Source organism: Pinus tabuliformis, chromosome 1_2, assembly GCF_031772625.1.
Source record: "Pinus tabuliformis cultivar Carrire ecotype Pingquan chromosome 1_2, CPIR1, whole genome shotgun sequence".
NCBI lineage: Eukaryota > Viridiplantae > Streptophyta > Pinopsida > Pinales > Pinaceae > Pinus > Pinus tabuliformis.
The window spans coordinates 963,859,406-963,877,760 of NC_142298.1; the positions used below are offsets into that span (position 1 = coordinate 963,859,406).

The following is an 18,355-nucleotide window of genomic DNA, read 5'->3' on the forward strand; positions in this document are numbered from 1 at the left end:
TGGAAGGCTGCAACCCAGGTAGACTTCAAGTAACTATTTCACACCAATCTTTTGACTAAGGCTTAGCCTCCTTAGCCTGAGAGGGCTCTCTCAAAGGTTATTGATTTTGACTAATGATTAGATGGCTAACTCTTGTGAAATAACAATGACAAATATAAAGGCTGGACAAACATTAGACAAGTTTCCATTGGGCCTATGGAGTCAAGCATACTTTAGTAAACAATGATGATGCCTTACATAGAAGTCAGGGCATTTAGCATTTAGATGCTCAGAACACAACTCATATAAAACCACAGCTTACAAATGCATACAGGAAATCAGAGCATAATCAATGAATTTTGAGTGATTATGCATTTATACAACTGTAAAAAGAAAACACTAAAGAGAGTATACCATAACACATTCTGAACATGAAAATCCCTTATGAATCCTGAGAAGTAAAACAGCCAACTTATATTACTGAACTCTGTTTTTTACATAAGCCAAAACAGTACTCTGTTTTATAAAATATCCAACCCCCATTACATTGTTGTTTCAGCTATATATAAAATTCTTATTCTAACTGATCGAGATTCCTCCTCCAGCATGAGGGAAATTTGATCACTAACTCTAATGACACTTTATCAGCTATTTAACTAACTAATAAATACTACTGACTGATGACTGGAGTTGAGGAGACCTAAATCAATTAGGACTCTAGCACCGTGTTATGCATGATGGCTTTAATTACAATGGTTCTCGTTCTTTGACATCTTCTCTCCTTCTGGCGGTGGCTGTGATGGGTCTTCAAGGTTCCATGTTTTCCAATCCCCTGAAACATAGGAAACTGCCACCTGTGTACCGGTCTTTAGTTTGCCTTAACTGACAGCTCTCCTTTGGACTGAAATCCATTCAAGCATTTAAAGTTTATGGCATTTTCTGGAGTTTTCTTGACTTTCATCAACAGAATCACACTGATCCTTACAAACCTCATGCCAATCAACATTATATTCAACATCCTGTACACTGGATTGAAGATATACGAGCTGTTCATTGAACTGAAGGTTCTGCATTTCCGGCTTTCTTGAAACTTTGAGGGCATGAACATAGGCCTCGTAATAGGTAGATTTGAACATTTCTTTCCTTAAGTTTTCTAAGATCCCGGTCCGAAACTAATGCCCAAAAAATGTCATGAACCAATCGCTGGAAATACAGAGCAAGGAATTGTTCATCAGAAGTTTTGAATTCTCCCAATCGACTTGGACACCACTTTTTACATCAAAGGAAACACCATAATCCACACCATCGCGACCTGCTCTCATGCCAACATATCTAACGGACCTGTATACTTGAATATCACATAACCTTCTCTGCTTTTGCAGCCCGGAATTATTGCAGGGCTTTTCTACTGAGTATATCGTGCTGTCCGCAGCATTTCTAGCATCGACTAATGCCTTCTTTTCCTGATCTTTTTGTGCATGCATCTCAGCCTCTCTCACCATTTTCTGTATCTTGTCTTCTGTCAGTCCTCCAGATGACCGGATAGTGATATTCTGCTCCTTATTCGTGGGTTTACCTGCCCAGAATTTTACGATTGTGCCAACGTAGAGTTTTGGGATGATTGGGTAGGTGCGATTGTATTTAAAAGAGCTACACCAACATGAGCTTTTTACATTAAAATAATACCGTGAACCAAAACTTTGCAAAAGAATTTGATGCTTAATGCATGCACTACGAGCCATCTGAAGGATTTGCCACACCATGATCTCTGTAAATCTCAAACTCATCAGGACTCCACCGGCATACAAGTTTGAGGTGGAATGTAGCCATTTGAACACCCATAACGCCACACATTTATGCTTGCCATGTGCTTCCATAACAACAGTGTAAAAGTCGAGGTAAAAGCTACTCGAAGACTGGTATATGAACACCTGGAGGTGGTGAGTAAACAGGATTCATTGAAGGACTAGAAACCATCATAGGAGTACCTGGCGTGCCCACACCCCTTGTAGTCAATACACCAGTATGTTTGCAACGGGTAAGGAAAAGAAGTGTTTCTGTAAAAATGTTTAGTCCATTCAAGGCAGCCTCTTCCCAGTGACCAAGAATTGCTCTTGCCATTTGTAACCTTTTGCAGAGTCTGGATTTATCTTGATAGCAGCATTAGCATGAATGGCAGCATTAGGTTTCTTCATCTTCACAAGCACACTAGCTCTAGTAGCATAAATGATCGCGGATGTGGGATTGCATTCAATAGCCTCTGTGAGATGATTTATAGCCTCATACAAATCACCATCTGCCATTGCTTCCATTGCTTTTGACTTTGCCATTTCACCCTTGATGTATGCAGAATCCGGTAATTTGGCGCCGAGCTTTTCAAGATAGTCCCTGAAAAATTTCAGAGCTGGGTCCTGAAGAACGGCGGGATTGCTGTCGCATTGTTTGATAAAGAGCTTCAGTTGATTCACTTTGCTGACGTCCATGACACATTCGTTTCCAAAGCGCCTAAATCCTCCCTCAGTCGATGAAAAAAAACCAAACCATGCATGCATTTAAACTAAACTATCATCAGAACTTGGGAGAAAAAGACAAACTGAAAGAACCTGAGCTTCGGTATTGTTTATTTGATAAATGCCATTCGTCCAAGATGCAAAATTAATTAGCTGCTCTTAACAGGGCAACTAACCTGCTCCCGGACCAAATTAAAGACTCTGAACCAAGATACCGTTCATTTTCCAGCAAACTTGCCTATCATTTTAGCAATGACAGGTGCAATCTTTGGATTTGCCTGATACTTTGCCAAGTTTGCAGGATTCTTCATTAAAGGCCAAAGAGTTAACTTCACTCTGATGAGCTACAACTGATTGTTGAGGCTTGTTAGGTGCAGGTGTACGCATGTCCCATATGAGCAAATGACAATCATCTCCAACAGAGCCAAAAAAATATTCGTGCTTCAAATGTCCTGTAACATCCTCAACTGTAATATTTCCCTTCAGATTCAGAACTGATGACAAGCATACACGCAGGAGCTTGAGAGCATGCCTCCTATAAAATGCATCCACCCCAGAGCTATTTTGCATGACAGTTGCTATGTATTCGAACAAATTCGCAATTTTGTAGCGCAGCCTAAAACATGTTGCGCTGCGAAACTACAAAAAGGCTTTATGCGCTTTGTCCTCAAGCTAGTATGAGAAATTTTGGCATTAGAATTTTCAGTGATAACAGTGGCTCCACTTGGGATAGTGTGTCCTTGTGGTACACTAAGAACTCTCAGGTCCAGTGCCTTATCCTTTATGATAAACAGAAATTTGCTTGACGAACATCCCTTTCCAGCTTCTTGGGCCTTCACCTCGGGCTTAAACTTGATGATCACTGTAGGAGAAAGAAATCTACATCTACTGAAAAATGCTCAGTTGACCTTGAGCTTATTTGCATTTTCCTACCTACCTACCCTATCAGCTGCAAGTTACACTTGTAGCTCAAGCAACATGATATTTCCAATAAAGCCAATCAATTGTCTTTTCTGATATTGGAGGCTCTTCACTGCATTCAACCTCAAAATAACCATGGTAGTGTGACAACCAAACCAACTCATAATATACTTGATCTTCATAATGAAAATGAAAATGAAAGATCGGAGTGCAAAGCTTGTCCATATATTCACTTATAGGGTCAAAGAATACATGATTATGTTGATGATCATCATAACATTCTATATCTTTAGACAACTGATTCTCAACCACACAAGATTCTTTTGATATGCTATCGAACTGCTTTTCTGAAGGCTGCCTACAAACAATGTAATTTTCCTCTTTCTTATGATCATTTATTGTTGTAAGCTGCTGAGAAGTTTGACATAAAAAACCAACCTTTTCCTCTGCCTGAGGTTCGTAAAAGCTATCTTCCAGTACTTCTTCTTGCTGTTTGCAATCAATTTCATACTCTTTATGACCAAAAGACTGGCAAGTTTGTTGCATCTTCTCATTCATATCAGGGGATTGAACATGGTTTTCACAAATAAACCCCTGCTGATCTTCATGCTGCTTTTCATAGGATGTTATACTTTCTTCTTGGTGCTGAAATGCATTGTTATGAAGAGCCTCTAAAATTTCTTCATCCATAAATTCATCACCATCATAACAATCCTCCAAGTACTGAATAAGACTTAAAGAATGTCTACAGCAATCTTTGAGCAACAATAAGGATGGATAACATTCTTTATACATCTCATAGAATTCATCATGAAAACTAGCAAGCGAATATATTGAACCATTTTCCAAATTTTTATACCAAGACCATGCTTTTCCTTCTAACGTGGTCATAAACATCTTCATGAGACAATCTTCAGGGAAATGAACCTTCAGACTACGTACATGCATATGAAACCTAACCAAGTGAAGAGCAGCATTGTCTTTCTTTTCATCTTTGAATATTGGAAGATCATCTAACCAATCAACCTTGGGCATAGGATTTGGAAAACCAGGGATATGAGACCGACTCATAGGAGCATACCTGGCATTCATTCTTGCAGTGAAACTCATCTTGAAACTTCATCAAGCTACTGATCTTCTAGCAGTGGAGTCACCTTCAAATTTCTTATTCGATGTGTGGAGTCGCCAAGGTAGTTTTGCAGCCTCAAAATGATGTCTGAGCTCCTGCTACCTTCAGAAGTTCAGTCTCTTGATTTCGGGAATGAATAATCTTCAGACTCCCGGCAGACGCACCAAAATGTTATCTCAAAATCAAGCCCTGGAAGGTTGCAACCCAGGTAGACTTCAAGTAACTATTTCACACCAATCTTTTGACTAAGGCTTAGCCTCCTTAGCCTAAGAGGGCTCTCTCAAAGGTTATTGATTTTGACTAATTATTAGATGGCTAACTCTTGTGAAATAACAATGACAAATATAAAGGCTGGACAAACATTAGACAAGTTTCCATTGGGCCTATGGAGTCAAGCATACTTCAGTAAACAATGATGATGCCTTACATAGAAGTCAGGGCATTTAGCATTTAGATGCTCAGAACACAACTCATATAAAACCACAGCTTACAAATGCATACAGGAAATCAGAGCATAATCAATGAATTCTGAGTGATTATGCATTTATACAACTGTAAAAAGAAAACACTAAAGAGAGTATACCATAACACATTCTGAACATGAAAATCCCTTATGAATCTTGAGAAGTAAAACAACCAACTTATATTACTGAACTTTGTTTTTTACATAAGCCAAAACAGTACTCTGTTTTATAAAATATCCAACCCCCATTACATTGTTGCTTCAGCTATATATAAAATTCTTATTCTAACTGATCGAGATTCCTCCTCCAGCATGAGGGAAATTCGATCACTAACTCTAATGACACTTTATCAGCTATTTAACTAACTAATAAATACTACTGACTGTTGACTGGAGTTGAGGAGATCTAAATCAAGTAGGACTCTAGCACCGTGTTATGCATGATGGCTTTAATTACAATGGTTCTCGTTCTTTGACATCTGCTCTCCTTCTGGCGGTGGCTGTGATGGGTCTTCAAGGTTCCATGTTTTCCAATCCCCTAAAACATAGGAAACTGCCACCTGTGTACCGGTCTTTAGTTTGCCTTAACTGACAGCTCTCCTTTGGACTGAAATCCATTCAAGCATTTAAAGTTTATGGTGTTTTCTAGAGTTTTCTTGACTTTCATCAACAGAATCACACTGATCCTTACAAACCTCACGCCAATCAACATTATATTCAACATCCTGTACACTGGATTTAAGATATACGAGCTGTTCATTGAACTGAAGGTTCTGCATTTCCGGCTTTCTTGAAACTTTGAGGGCATGAACATAGGCCTCGTAATAGGTAGATTCAAACATTTCTTTCCTTAAGTTTTCTAAGATCCCGGTCTGAAACTAATGCCCAAAAAATGTCATGAACCAATCGCTGGAAACACAGAGCAAGGAATTGTTCATCAGAAGTTTTGAATTCTCCCAATCGACTTGGACACCACTTTTGACATCAAAGGAAACACCATAATCCACACCATCGCGACCTGCTCTCATGCCAACATATCTAACAGACCTGTATACTTGAATATCACATAACCTTCACTGCTTTTGCAGCCCGGAATTATTGCAGGGCTTTTCTACTGAGTATATCGTGCTGTCCGCAGCATTTCTAGCATCGATTAATGCCTTCTTTTCCTGATCTTTTTGCGAATGCATCTCAGCCTCTCTCACCATTTTCTATATCTCCTCTTCTGTCAGTCCTCCAGACGACCGGATAGTGATATTCTGCTCCTTATTCGTGGGTTTACCTGCCCAGAATTTTATGATTGTGCCAACATAGAGTTTTGGGATGATTGGGCAGCTGCGATTGTATTTAAAAGAGCTACACCAACATGAGCTTGTTACATTAAAATAATACCGTGAACCAAAACTTTGCAAAAGAATTTGATGCTTAATGCATGCACTACGAGCCATCTGAAGGATTTGCAACACCATGATCTCTGTAAATCTCAAACTCATCAGGACTCCACCGGCATACAAGTTTGAGGTGGAATGTAGCCATTTGAACACCCATAACACCACGCATTTATGCTTGCCATGTGCTTCCATAACAACAGTGTAAAAGTCGATGTAAAAGCTACTCAAAGACTGGTATACGAACACCTGGAGGTGGTGAGTAAACAGGATTCATTGAAGGACTAGAAACCATCATAGGAGTACCTGGCGTGCCCACACCCCTTGTAGTCAATACACCAGTATGTTTGCAACGGGAAAGGAAAAGAAGTGTTTCTGTAAAAATGTTTAGTCCATTCAAGGCAGCCTCTTCCTAGTGACCAAGCATTGCTCTTGCCATTTGTAACCTTTTGCAGAGTCTGGATTTATCTTGATAGCAACATTAGCATGAATGGCAGCATTAGGTTTCTTCATCTTCACAAGCACACTAGCTCTAGTAGCATAAATGATCGCGGATGTGGGATTGCATTCAATAGCCTCTGTGAGATGATTTACAGCCTCATCCAAATCACCATCTGCCATTGCTTCCATTGCTTTTGACTTTGCCATTTCACCCTTGCTATATGCAGGATCCGGTAATTTGGCGCCGAGCTTTTCAAGATAGTCCCTGAAAAATTTCAGAGCTGGGTCCTGAAGAACGGCGGGATTGCTGTCGCATTGTTTGATAAAAAGCTTTAGTTGATTCACTTTGCTGACGTCCATGACAAATTCGTTTCCAAAGCACCTAAATCCTCCCTCAGTCGATGAAAAAAACCAAACCATGCATGCATTTAAACTAAACTATCATCAAAACTTGGGAGAAAAAGACAAACTGAAAGAACCTGAGCTTCGGTATTGTTTATTTGATAAATGCCATTCGTCCAAGATGCAAAATTAATTAGCTACTCTTAACAGGGCAACTAACCTGCTCCCGGACCAAATTAAAGACTCTGAACCAAGATACCGTTCATTTTCCAGCAAACTTGCCTATCATTTTAGCAATGACAGGTGCAATCCTTGGATTTGCCTGATACTTTGCCAAGTTGCAGGATTCTTCATTAAAGGCCAAAGAGTTAACTTCACTCTGATGAGATACAACTGATTGTTGAGGCTTGTTAGGTGCAGGTGTACGCATGTCTCATATGAGAAAATGACAATCATCTCCAACAGAGCCAAAAAAGTATTCGTGCTTCAAATGTCCTGTAACATCCTCAACTGTAATATTTCCCTTCAGATTCAGAACTGATGACAAGCATACACGCAGGAGCTTGAGAGCATGCCTCCTGTAAAATTCATCCACCGGAGAGCTATTTTGCATGACAGTTGCTATGTATTTGAACAAATTCGCAATTTTGTAGTGCAGCCTAAAACATGTTGCGCTGCGAAACTACAAAAAGGCTTTATGCGCTTTGTCCTCAAGCTAGTATGAGAAATTTTGGCATTAGAATTTTCAGTGATAACAACCTCCACTCTATATTGGCCGATCATTCACCTCCATTTGATTGTTTACCCTTTTGAGGAACACGTGTGAAAAGTGATACAGTTAGCCATCCTTGTGACACTGTCGTGATTGGAAAATTCCAAACCTTACCTGGAATCAGTTGCTATCCAAAATTATCACTCGTTCCTCAAAAAACTAGTCTCCTTTAAGCTCTTTTCATCTGAATCGTAAAAAATGAAAAGATTTCTGAGCAATCGGCCTTTCCATCTCGTTAAAGTGACCGGAAGTGCTATCCCTCCTTTAGATTTTAATCTTTTCAGACCCGAGGGATTATTACACAAAAAGATCGAGCGCTTGTCTTGTTCGGCTTGTTAAAATTACCAAAAATTATCCCTTTCGTATTGTTTTATACTTTTTCAGACCTAAGGGATTATATGACAGAAAAGGGATTGTTGGAGTTTCCTTTACGTCCCTTTCAGACTCTCTAAAATTGAAAAGGACTGAGTTATCTTTGTCGTTAAACTCGTTAAAACCTAATAGCGACAAACTTGTCCTTACAGACAAGAACGAGTTTCACTATCGCTAGGCTCGTTAAAACATAGCGATGGGTTTGCCCAAAGGGTAGATTATAAAACAAGCATATGTTATCCTCCTCAAGCTTGAAAAAAATAAAGAGGTACTGGTCAGCAATGACTGGGGAAAATTGGGAAGAAAACTTGAAAAATTTTGTTGGTAGCAAGTCGCTCTTGAACATGACACTTTCACTCCGCATCCAAGTCAGGTTGGGTTGTTCCATTCACCGGTCACATCACCATTGGTCCATCACACCACCCACATTTGGGGGTTAACGCTACCAATCCATCATGTCAGTGTCACCAGTATGTTCAAGAGAAGTCGCTCAGAGAATTCACCTGTGTCTCATTTGCTGCAATACACTTACGCTCCATCTTTTCATGACTGCCACCCTAAACCTTGTATCGTCAGATCGTTTTCACCTCCATTAAAATCATTTGCTCCGTTCTGTGTCATAGATGTGGGATTCATTAAGGCCCTCTTATGACAGATCACTTCTTGTCGACATTAGCTCATTATCTAGGAAGTCGATTTAGGAACAACCCTTTCAGTACTTTGAAGCTTGCATGCCTCAATGGCAAGCTTCTCACTTCCGGCGACAGGTTTACATCACTGGCCTTCGACCGAAAGATTTTGCATGGTTTTCGATGCCAAGTCCCTTTTTCACACCATGCAAATTTTACTGCAGTACCTTGAGGGTCATCATCATTATCGGTGATTCCTCTCATGCCTGTTAACAGCTTGCATCATTGGCTGGTAATCAGGCAATGACTTTCCATGTTCGACTCCAGAACATCTCTCACATGGATTGACTTGTACTTCAAGTGAAGATCGAACGAGATTGAAGACCCCGGATCTAGTTTCATCCATCCGGGCTGCGATATATATTCATGGAAATAAAGACATCAAATGTACATCATTGCTACACAGATAATCATCCAACCTAAGGGATGATGGCTCTACTAGGATCATCAGTCTGCACTCAGACAATTGTCTGTCCTACATACATGAAAATGAATTTATAAAGCTGAGCATGGGAATGCCCGACTCAACCAGGAAATGAAAAATATTATGAAGATAATGTATTGTATTGTATCTTATTATAGGTTGCCTTCCAGCTCGAAAAACTTCGGATCCTCATGATAAAGCATTTCACTCGACATCAAAAATTAAGTAACGACCTCATGCTTTAGGGGGCAACTGTTATAGACATTTTTGGGCACTACAACCCCAATCCTAAATGTTCATAAACCAAGGGTTCCTAAGTCCCTAAAAGTGTTGTTCCAACCCATAAAAGAACAAGGTCAGCTGATCACATCATCTCCCAGAAGTTCTCCATGAAAAACTACTCAGAACTGGTCAAAACTAGACCATCTCACCTGCTCCATGGACAACGTGCGATGCATCCCACCTAAATACACATAGAGGGTGCGATGCATACTAAAAAGCCCTTCTATGGGGTGCGATGGGTGAGAATGGACAGATGGCAGAGGCAGTTTGTGAGGTGGAAAATCATGGAATCTTCCAGAAACTTCTCCTGTGACACTTGCCTCCCTGAATTTGCCCAGGGATGAGTAAGAGATCATCATTCTCCAAGTGGAATCAAGAACTATCAGAGAGAGGACACTAATCAAACCCCAGAAGATGACTCACCCCCTTGCAAACATCTATATATGGATCCCTCATCCTAGAGATCCAGAGGCTGGAATTTTGTATCTTGTGAGGAAGTGTTGTTGGTTTCTTGCTGTAACATCATAGTGTTGGGTGATCTAAGATTTTCATGAGGTGAAGAAGGGCTTCCTGTTGAGACGATGATGCTGGGTTAGAACAAGTGGTTATAATCCTCTCTGCTTTTTCTTGATATCAATAAAGCTATTCAAGTTTTCCTCCATATTCTTGCATATTTTATGATATATGTTTGTGTGTGGTCAATATACATCTGGTCCTATATTGTTTATGATAGTAGATCTCTGTTCTCAGATAGCATTGTGCTACTTTGATTCCACAGGTGCTCTTTGAAGCTGGGCTAACGAGGAAGCGAGTGGTGAAGATCTATCAGAAGGGAGAGGAATCAAGTGAGGAACCAAGCGCAAGATTGAGGTTGGTGTCCTCGTTCGCCTCTTATCTATTTATCATAAAGGAATACAAAAGTAGCTTTACTTTGTTTGTTTCTAAGGTAGCTACCATCCTTAGTGGGACTAGCAGTTCTGCATAGACACTAGATTTCCTGGTAACACAAAGGTCGACCTGGTAGTATTTCATTTCCTGACTGCTCGGAGCTCCATGCTGAGAAATTAATTCTTTGGTGACCTGTACATTGTTTCCTGAGTCCCATACCTCCATTTATCTCACTAAAGATGTGTATCGAAGCATAAATATGGCTTGTATCACTTCAAGGCAGACCCAACACTCTTTCCTACTAATTGTGGTCCTTTCTGCCTTGAGTGAGTGATATTTCATATTTTCCATTACTCCTTAGGCATACTCCTTTGTTCCTGCAGTCAATCTTGCAACTACCGACCGATATGCCTTTAACTCAATGTACCATGCTTATCGGAGAAATTCCATATCGTAATCTTAATAGTGGTGTAGCATTCTAATCTTTCAATTTTTGACCTCTGATATGACGAGCTCCTTCTGCTTAGCCCTTCCCTCATTTCTCACCATAGGACTGAGGGTCCAATGTAGGCATTGAGTCCTTCTGCGGTTTGGGGTATGACTGCAAGCTTCTCTACTCTTTTGCATTCTTTTGACATCACTTGGCATCATTCGAACAATTTTGATGTAAGTGATAACAGTATGTATAATTTTGACAATTAAGATTATAACTTTAAAAAGGAAAAGTTAGAAGATACTCTAAAGCTTAAGGACATTCTAGTTCAATAATTAAAGGACAAACAAAAGAGTCATGATATAATAGAGGATGAAAATGAAGTCTTGAAAATAGAATTATAAAAAAGGCAAGGAAATACTAGTTTGGATGCATATGATGGAGATATCATCTCTTTCAAAACTCAACACGAAGAAGAAATAAGAAAAGAGGAGTTTCTTATGAACCAAGTAGTTGAATGGGAAGAGATATTCCAAGAGTTAGAGGCATAAATTGTATCTCTAAGAACAAATCTCCTGAAGATCATGTCCAAGATGGATTTACACCTCATATTTACTAAGGGTTCAGAAGAATTAGATGATATCCTCAGCTTTTAAAGACCATAAACACATAAATATGGTCCAGGATATAAAGAATTTCAGTAGATTTTGAAAGTAGAATCGAGCTCCAAGTCCCTTAGAAACAAGAAGCCTCAAGGTGACGCAAAATCTCTCAAAGGAAGAGCTAGTAAGGATGAAAGGGTGACAAAAAGAAGGAAAATAAAAAAGATGACAACCCATACAAGAACAAGAATGCACTTTAGAGAAGACCTACCAATTATCAAACAAGGCAATAGAATCTCAATAGATCTACCAAACCTCGGTAGAATCATTACTTCATGAACCCAAGGTTATTATATAGAAATTATTTTACGTGTCAAAACTTTGGTTATAAAGTTGTTAACTGCAAAGTCATTAAAGTTGAAAGAGATGAAAATTATATATCTATAAAATTCTCTACTACACAAAGAAACACATTCTCATGCTTATGAATGATATTAAGTGTTATTTCCTCCACAAGTATGGGCAAAAATCTAATGATTTCAGGAGTGAATTTTTTTATCCTACTAAAAAAAATAAGTTTGAACAACTAGCTCCCAAAAAGAACATAAAATGGTGGAAAAAAAATATAGGAAATGAAGAATGTGGTGTTCTACTATATGCAAATGAAAGAGAGGATGATTGCTAGTTGGACAATAGTTACTCAAATAACATGACTAGAGACAAGAGTAGGTTATTATTTCTGAATGAAAATAGAAAAGGCAGTGTTATGTTTGGAAACAATTCCCCAATAGAAATCAAAGGGAAGGTAACAATCAACCTAGATAAGAAGAATAAGGCTCATTGCATCTATCTGGACAACATCAAACACAATCTTCTCAACATTGGCTAGATTTGTGATAAGGACTACAATGTCATTTTTTCATCGAAGGATTGTGAAATTAGAATGGTATCGAATGAAAATTTAGTTGAGAAAGAAATTTGAACTCCCAACAAAATATATGTATTTTATGATTCTAGGGAAAAGTGTTATGTGAGAAAAACTAATGAAACAAGGCTTTGGCATAAAAGGATGGGTGATGTTAAATTTGATAGTTTGGTGAAGGTTATCAAAATAGAGGTAGTAAGGGGCTTACCAAAGCTATCAAAATGAGACAGTTTATTATGTAAGTATTTTTAGTGTGGTAAACAGACAAGGGTACAATTCAAAACTAAGGAGTATTCCACATCCTAACCTCTATAATTGGTTCATACATACAATTGTGGTCCCATACAATTGTGGTCCAACCGAGAAAGATGTCTAAGAGGTGAAAGGTATATTTTTTTCATTGATGACTTCAGTAAAGCCACATTGATCATGCTATTGAAAGAGGAATAAGAAGAATTGAGAATATTTAAGATATTTAGAGCACATGTTGATAATGAAAAGGATCTAGAGATCAAATAAATGAGATCATACAGAGGTGGTGATGTCGCTTCAAGGGAGTTTGAATATTTTCTCGGGAACATGGTATGCCTAGATGGATGAAGGAAAAGTGGCAAACATATTCTAGGGTGAAGGCACTCATTAAAATTGTTGTCTACTTGGAAAAGAAAACTAATCTAAGACCAAACATGATAACACCCCCTTTGAACTATGGAAATGAAGATGAGCCTCAGTGAAGCACCTCAAAGTGTTCAAAAACAAGTGTTATATCAAGAGCAATGACAAAAATCTTGGTAAGCTTGATTCTTGTACAAATGAAGGAATTTTCCTTGGGTACATATTCAAAAGAAAATGAAACTAGCATTATACAAAAAGGACTAAGAGGATTGAATAATGCATAGATGTTAGAGTGGATGAATATGTACACCATATAACAAAGCCTCAGGAGAAATCAGATGTGGATGGTAATTTTGTGTACAAAAATGAAGGAACTAAAGAGATGGAGGAAGAAGATGATGAAGATTTATAAGAAGATAAAAATGAGGATTTACAAAAATCCTCTCATAAATACAAAACTCCATTGAGATATGTGTAGAAGAAAACTATTGAGAGTTAGAAAATTCGAAGTAAATATTTTTTTGTGCAAGTTAGAAGAAGATTTAAGGGCAATCCCATACAAGAAAAAATTGCATTGTTCTCAAAGATAGAGCCCAAGAATTTCAGCTAGGAAAGTGAAGAGAACTGTTGGATTAAGGAAATGGACAAAGAACTAGATTAGATAGAGAAGAAAAATATGTGGGAATTGGTTCTAAGGCTGAAGGATAAGAATGTCATTGGCACAAAAAGGGTGTTCAAGAATAAACCAAATGAAGATGATCATGTTGTTATGAACAAGGCCGGATTGGTATATAAAGGATATGCTGAAGTAAAAAGTACAGATTTTGAGGAAACCTTTTCCTTTGTAGCCAAACTTGAAGCCATTAGAATTCTTTTGGTATTTTCTAGTTACAAGAACTTTAAAGGGTTCAAAAGAGGAAAAACATAGAACAATTTATATATTAAATCTGAAAATAACAGTTTGCTAATTATTGTTTCATATATAGATAACATCATATTTGGAAGTGATTTGGAGCACAAGTGACATAAATCCACTGAGGCAATGTAAAAGGAATTTGAGATGTTTGTTCTAAAAGAGCTATCATACTTTCCTGGGTTGCAAATAACTCAATTAGCCAAAGGTATTTTCTTCTCCTTATCAAAATACTTAAAACAAACTTTGAAAAAGTTTGCAATGGATGATTGTAAGCCCGTGTGTACACCTATGGTGATTGGTTGTAAACCAAGAAAAGAATATGAGTCCTCCACTGTCAATCAAATGACAAATAGATCCATAATTGGAAGTTCATTATACCTAACTACTTCTAGGCCAGATATCATGCATGCAGTTTGACTAGATTTTCAAGCAAACCCAAAAGAAAGTCATGTTAATGCAGTTACAAGGATATTCAATTATCTTCAAGGTACAATATAATATGTTCTATTGTGTGAAATAGGCACAATTTTTTTTTAAAGGCCTACACTGATGTTGATTGGGCTAGTAGTGTTGATGATAAGAAGAATACCATTGGAGCATCATTCTTTTGTGCTAACTTTCTAGTGTCATGCTTACAGCAGCTTCAATGGGGGAGTAATACCATACCACGTGTTCATATTGGAGGATATATATTGTGGAAAAAATGGCATAATATATTGAACATATAATAGGGTGTAAAGGGTTGTTTATATTGGCAAGTATAAAAAAATGGAGCTCAACATTAATGAGAAAATATTAAGGGGTATAAATTTTTTTAATGAAAACATGGATACCTACAATATCTAGTGAAAGTAGTGGTTTTCTAAATTGAGAAGATGGGGTTCATATTGGTAGGGGGTTAAATAATGTGATTGTTAGATGTATTTTCCAATTTGTATTCAAATTAAGGGTATTGTTTAGTATGCCATTGATCCAAGTCGATATTGGTGGCCACCTGCCAATTCCACTTGCACCCCCACCATTGTTTCTTTCAGTTTTTCAATTTCCTTAATTATAACATAGTTTACTATTTTTAGCAGTTTTTCAGGTCCTGAATTTCTGGAGCCATTTTAAGGCCCTAAATGATGTTTTTGGGAAAACTGGGAGCAATATGGGTCCATGGATCAATGTTTCTCTTCCCAAAGTTGTAGTTCTTAGATAGATCTTTCTAACGAGATATTGTGCGCATCAAATGGAGATTGTATACCAAAGTTACGACCTCGGGAAGTTGATGTACCTATTTACCCAAACGGGGCCCATAGTTTGGTGTTTCATCTTCTAGGGTTAGATTTTTGGATGTTTAGGGTTTTCCATTATTTATAAACAATAAATAGGCCTTTAACCCTCATTGTAACATAGTTCAAAGGCATGTAGCTGCCACATCTCTTCTCATAGATAAGCTACCATCGCCCTAGCTGGTTTATTTCAATTGTTGTTTGTAAGCATATTTTAGTATTTTACATTAATGAAATGAAGTATTATTTCCACTGCATCTTTGTGTTTATGGTTATCTCTATAATTTGTTGCGTTCCTGTTTAAATCTGGATCAGTGGTATCAGGGTGTTCTGCTTTTTCTCTATTTTTCTTTGCATGTCCCCAACGAGGTCGAGATATAAGGAGTTAGGACTTGAACTGGTTGAACCTTTGCAAGACCAACCTTGCAAATCCCGATGGCCTCCCATGGCAGATGAAAAGAAAGATGAGGGGGAAGGAGATCCTATCAAAATCTTGCTTGAAGAAGCCCTCGAGTGACAAAGGAACGCGATGATGGATAACTTTGCCCAGATCCTTCAACGGCTACCCAGGGGTGACACATCGACTTCCAATGGCTACTCTGGAAATGCCACACCATTTAAGGTACAAGTTAATTTTGAAATCCCCTTATTCAAGGGTTAGATAGATGCAGATTTCATCGATAAATGGTTAAATCTGCTAGAGGGTTATTTTTCTATTCATGATTTCTCAGTTGAAAAAAGATTATTTTCACTCTTCTCAAAGTAGCCCCCCATGTCATGGACTGGTGGGAAACCTACTGCTAGCTGAAGGATAAAAGTATAGGATGACTATTTTCTACCACACCCACTTGGAACTCATTCCGAGATGCCATTAAGGAGTAGTACTACCCTCTCGGAAGCTATAAGGACAAATACATAAAGTGGACCATGTTGTGGCAAGGAAGGGACCAAGACGTGCCGGAGTTTACCAATATTTTCCATACCCTTCACACAAAGTTAGGTATCAAGATCAAAACATCATTTGGTACTCAAATACAACAACTTCGTACACAAGTACATCCAGGAAAAAATAGAATTCTTGAACATCCCCTTGCTCAGAACGGCATACCGATATGTCATCAAGGTCAAGCAAAAGTTTAAACAAAAGAAGCGAGACTTTGGATCTATGAATCCTAAGCAAGGAAAAGGTGCCCCCAAACTACAGAACAAAGGACAAAGCCAAGGCGGGGCTACCCAAGACAACTCGCCAAAGCTGCAAGAAAAGAACAACACTGTGAAGCCGGAAAAGGACACTGGAAAGTGGTGTGAGTTCCATAAGAGCTCCACTCACAAGACAAGTGAGTGTTGGGCCAAGCAGTCACTAGTGGCTGAGCTAAAGGTTTCAGAATTAGATGCATGTTCCAACTCTGAGTCAGAACCTAACAAGGGGAATGACAAAGGTAAGAAAATTATCGATGCAGATCCCAACGCCATTTTTTCAACCACAAAGATCCAGAAGGAGGAACCCAAAGATCTAGAGGAGGAGGAGTGTCTCTTCCACTCCCAGATTTGGATAAAGGGCTCCTTGCTACAATTCATTGTCTACAGTGGGAGCCAAAAGAACCTCATTTCGGTATAGATCGTGAAGCGGTTGGGCTTACTAACCACAACACATCCAAAACCGTACACCATTGGCTGGCTTCACTAAGGACACGATCTTTTCATGAGCCAACAGTGTTGCCTTCCATACAACATCAAGCCCTTCACAGAAGAGGTATTATGTGACATTGCTCCCCTTGAATTTTGTGATGTATTGTTAGGACAACCATACTTGTGGAAGCGGCATGCTGTGTATGAATTAAGGCCCCGTGATTTTGTTGTTACTTTGGGAAATAAGTTGTATAGGATACTGGAGGTAGCGCTGCCTACCGCCATCTCTTTGATTACTGCAAAACAATGCAGTAAGCTTGTTTCCAAAATGGGGAAATTTGTTTTCTTGATGATACACCCTCAAGGAAAGAAGTGTTAGAAAATTATATATTACATAGCAATGAAACACATAAAATATTGCAGAAATATAAACACAAAAAATGCATAAAACAAGAGAGACACAGATATAAGTGGTTCACCCAATTTGGGCTACATCCACAGAGAAACAACCAGTCCTTCTTTTATTATATTATCCAACAAACTTAAGAGATACAACTTACAACAAATCCACTATAACTCCCTCTTCTCTCTCAATCTCCTCTCTTTTCCTCACTCTAAATAAAGAGATACATAGACGCAATACAATGCCCTCATATATAGTGAGGGGTTGCCTTCTAGGGCAAAAAATAACCCTAAATTAAACATAAATTCTACTATCAGATCATCCGCTTAATGAACGACCCAGATTGACTAGAAATTACTATACTTTTACAAGGAAATTTTACATCTATTTTTAGCTTCGGGGGCGCTACCCCCGAACCCCTGTCGTGGGACCGCTGGCCCCTGGACCCCCCAGCCAGGGGGAATTAGCCCCCTCGAACCCCGCGGGGGGCACAAGTCCCCCCCATGTGGAGGGGTGTACAATCTTCCTAGGGTATACATCCGAATGAGACCTTTGAATACAGAAGATAATCAAGCTCCACACCCAACAAGAAGAAGACAGTGGCCATGACCTCTAGACAGGGCCCCTCCACACAACAACTACAGATGGACAAGGTCGTGGAGGAGTACAAGGACATCCTCACCTCCCCCGCAGGGGTTCCTCTGCATTGTTAGGTCAAGCACTCCATCAATCTGACTCCAGGTGCACTGCTTCCTAATGGACCAATCTATTAGTGCTCCGTTCTGGAGAATGATGAAATCAAGAGGCAGATTCAGGATCTCTTGCAGAAAGGTCACATCCATCCAAGCTCATTGCCCTATGGGAGCTTGATTGTGTTGGTACAAAAGAAGGATGGGACTTGGAGACTCTGTATTGACTATTGGGCATTGAACAAGATCACTGTCTGTAATAGGTACCC

At 38.9% G+C, this 18,355-nt stretch overlaps 2 pseudogenes; both read right to left on the reverse strand.

Moving 5' to 3' along the window:
* Positions 1-2,057: 2,057 nt before the first annotated feature.
* Positions 2,058-2,462, reverse strand: LOC149209191 (FAM10 family protein At4g22670 pseudogene; annotated as a pseudogene).
* A 4,324-nt stretch (positions 2,463-6,786) lies between these two features.
* LOC149209192 (FAM10 family protein At4g22670 pseudogene) lies at positions 6,787-7,191 on the reverse strand (annotated as a pseudogene).
* Between the last annotated feature and the right edge of the window lie 11,164 nt (positions 7,192-18,355).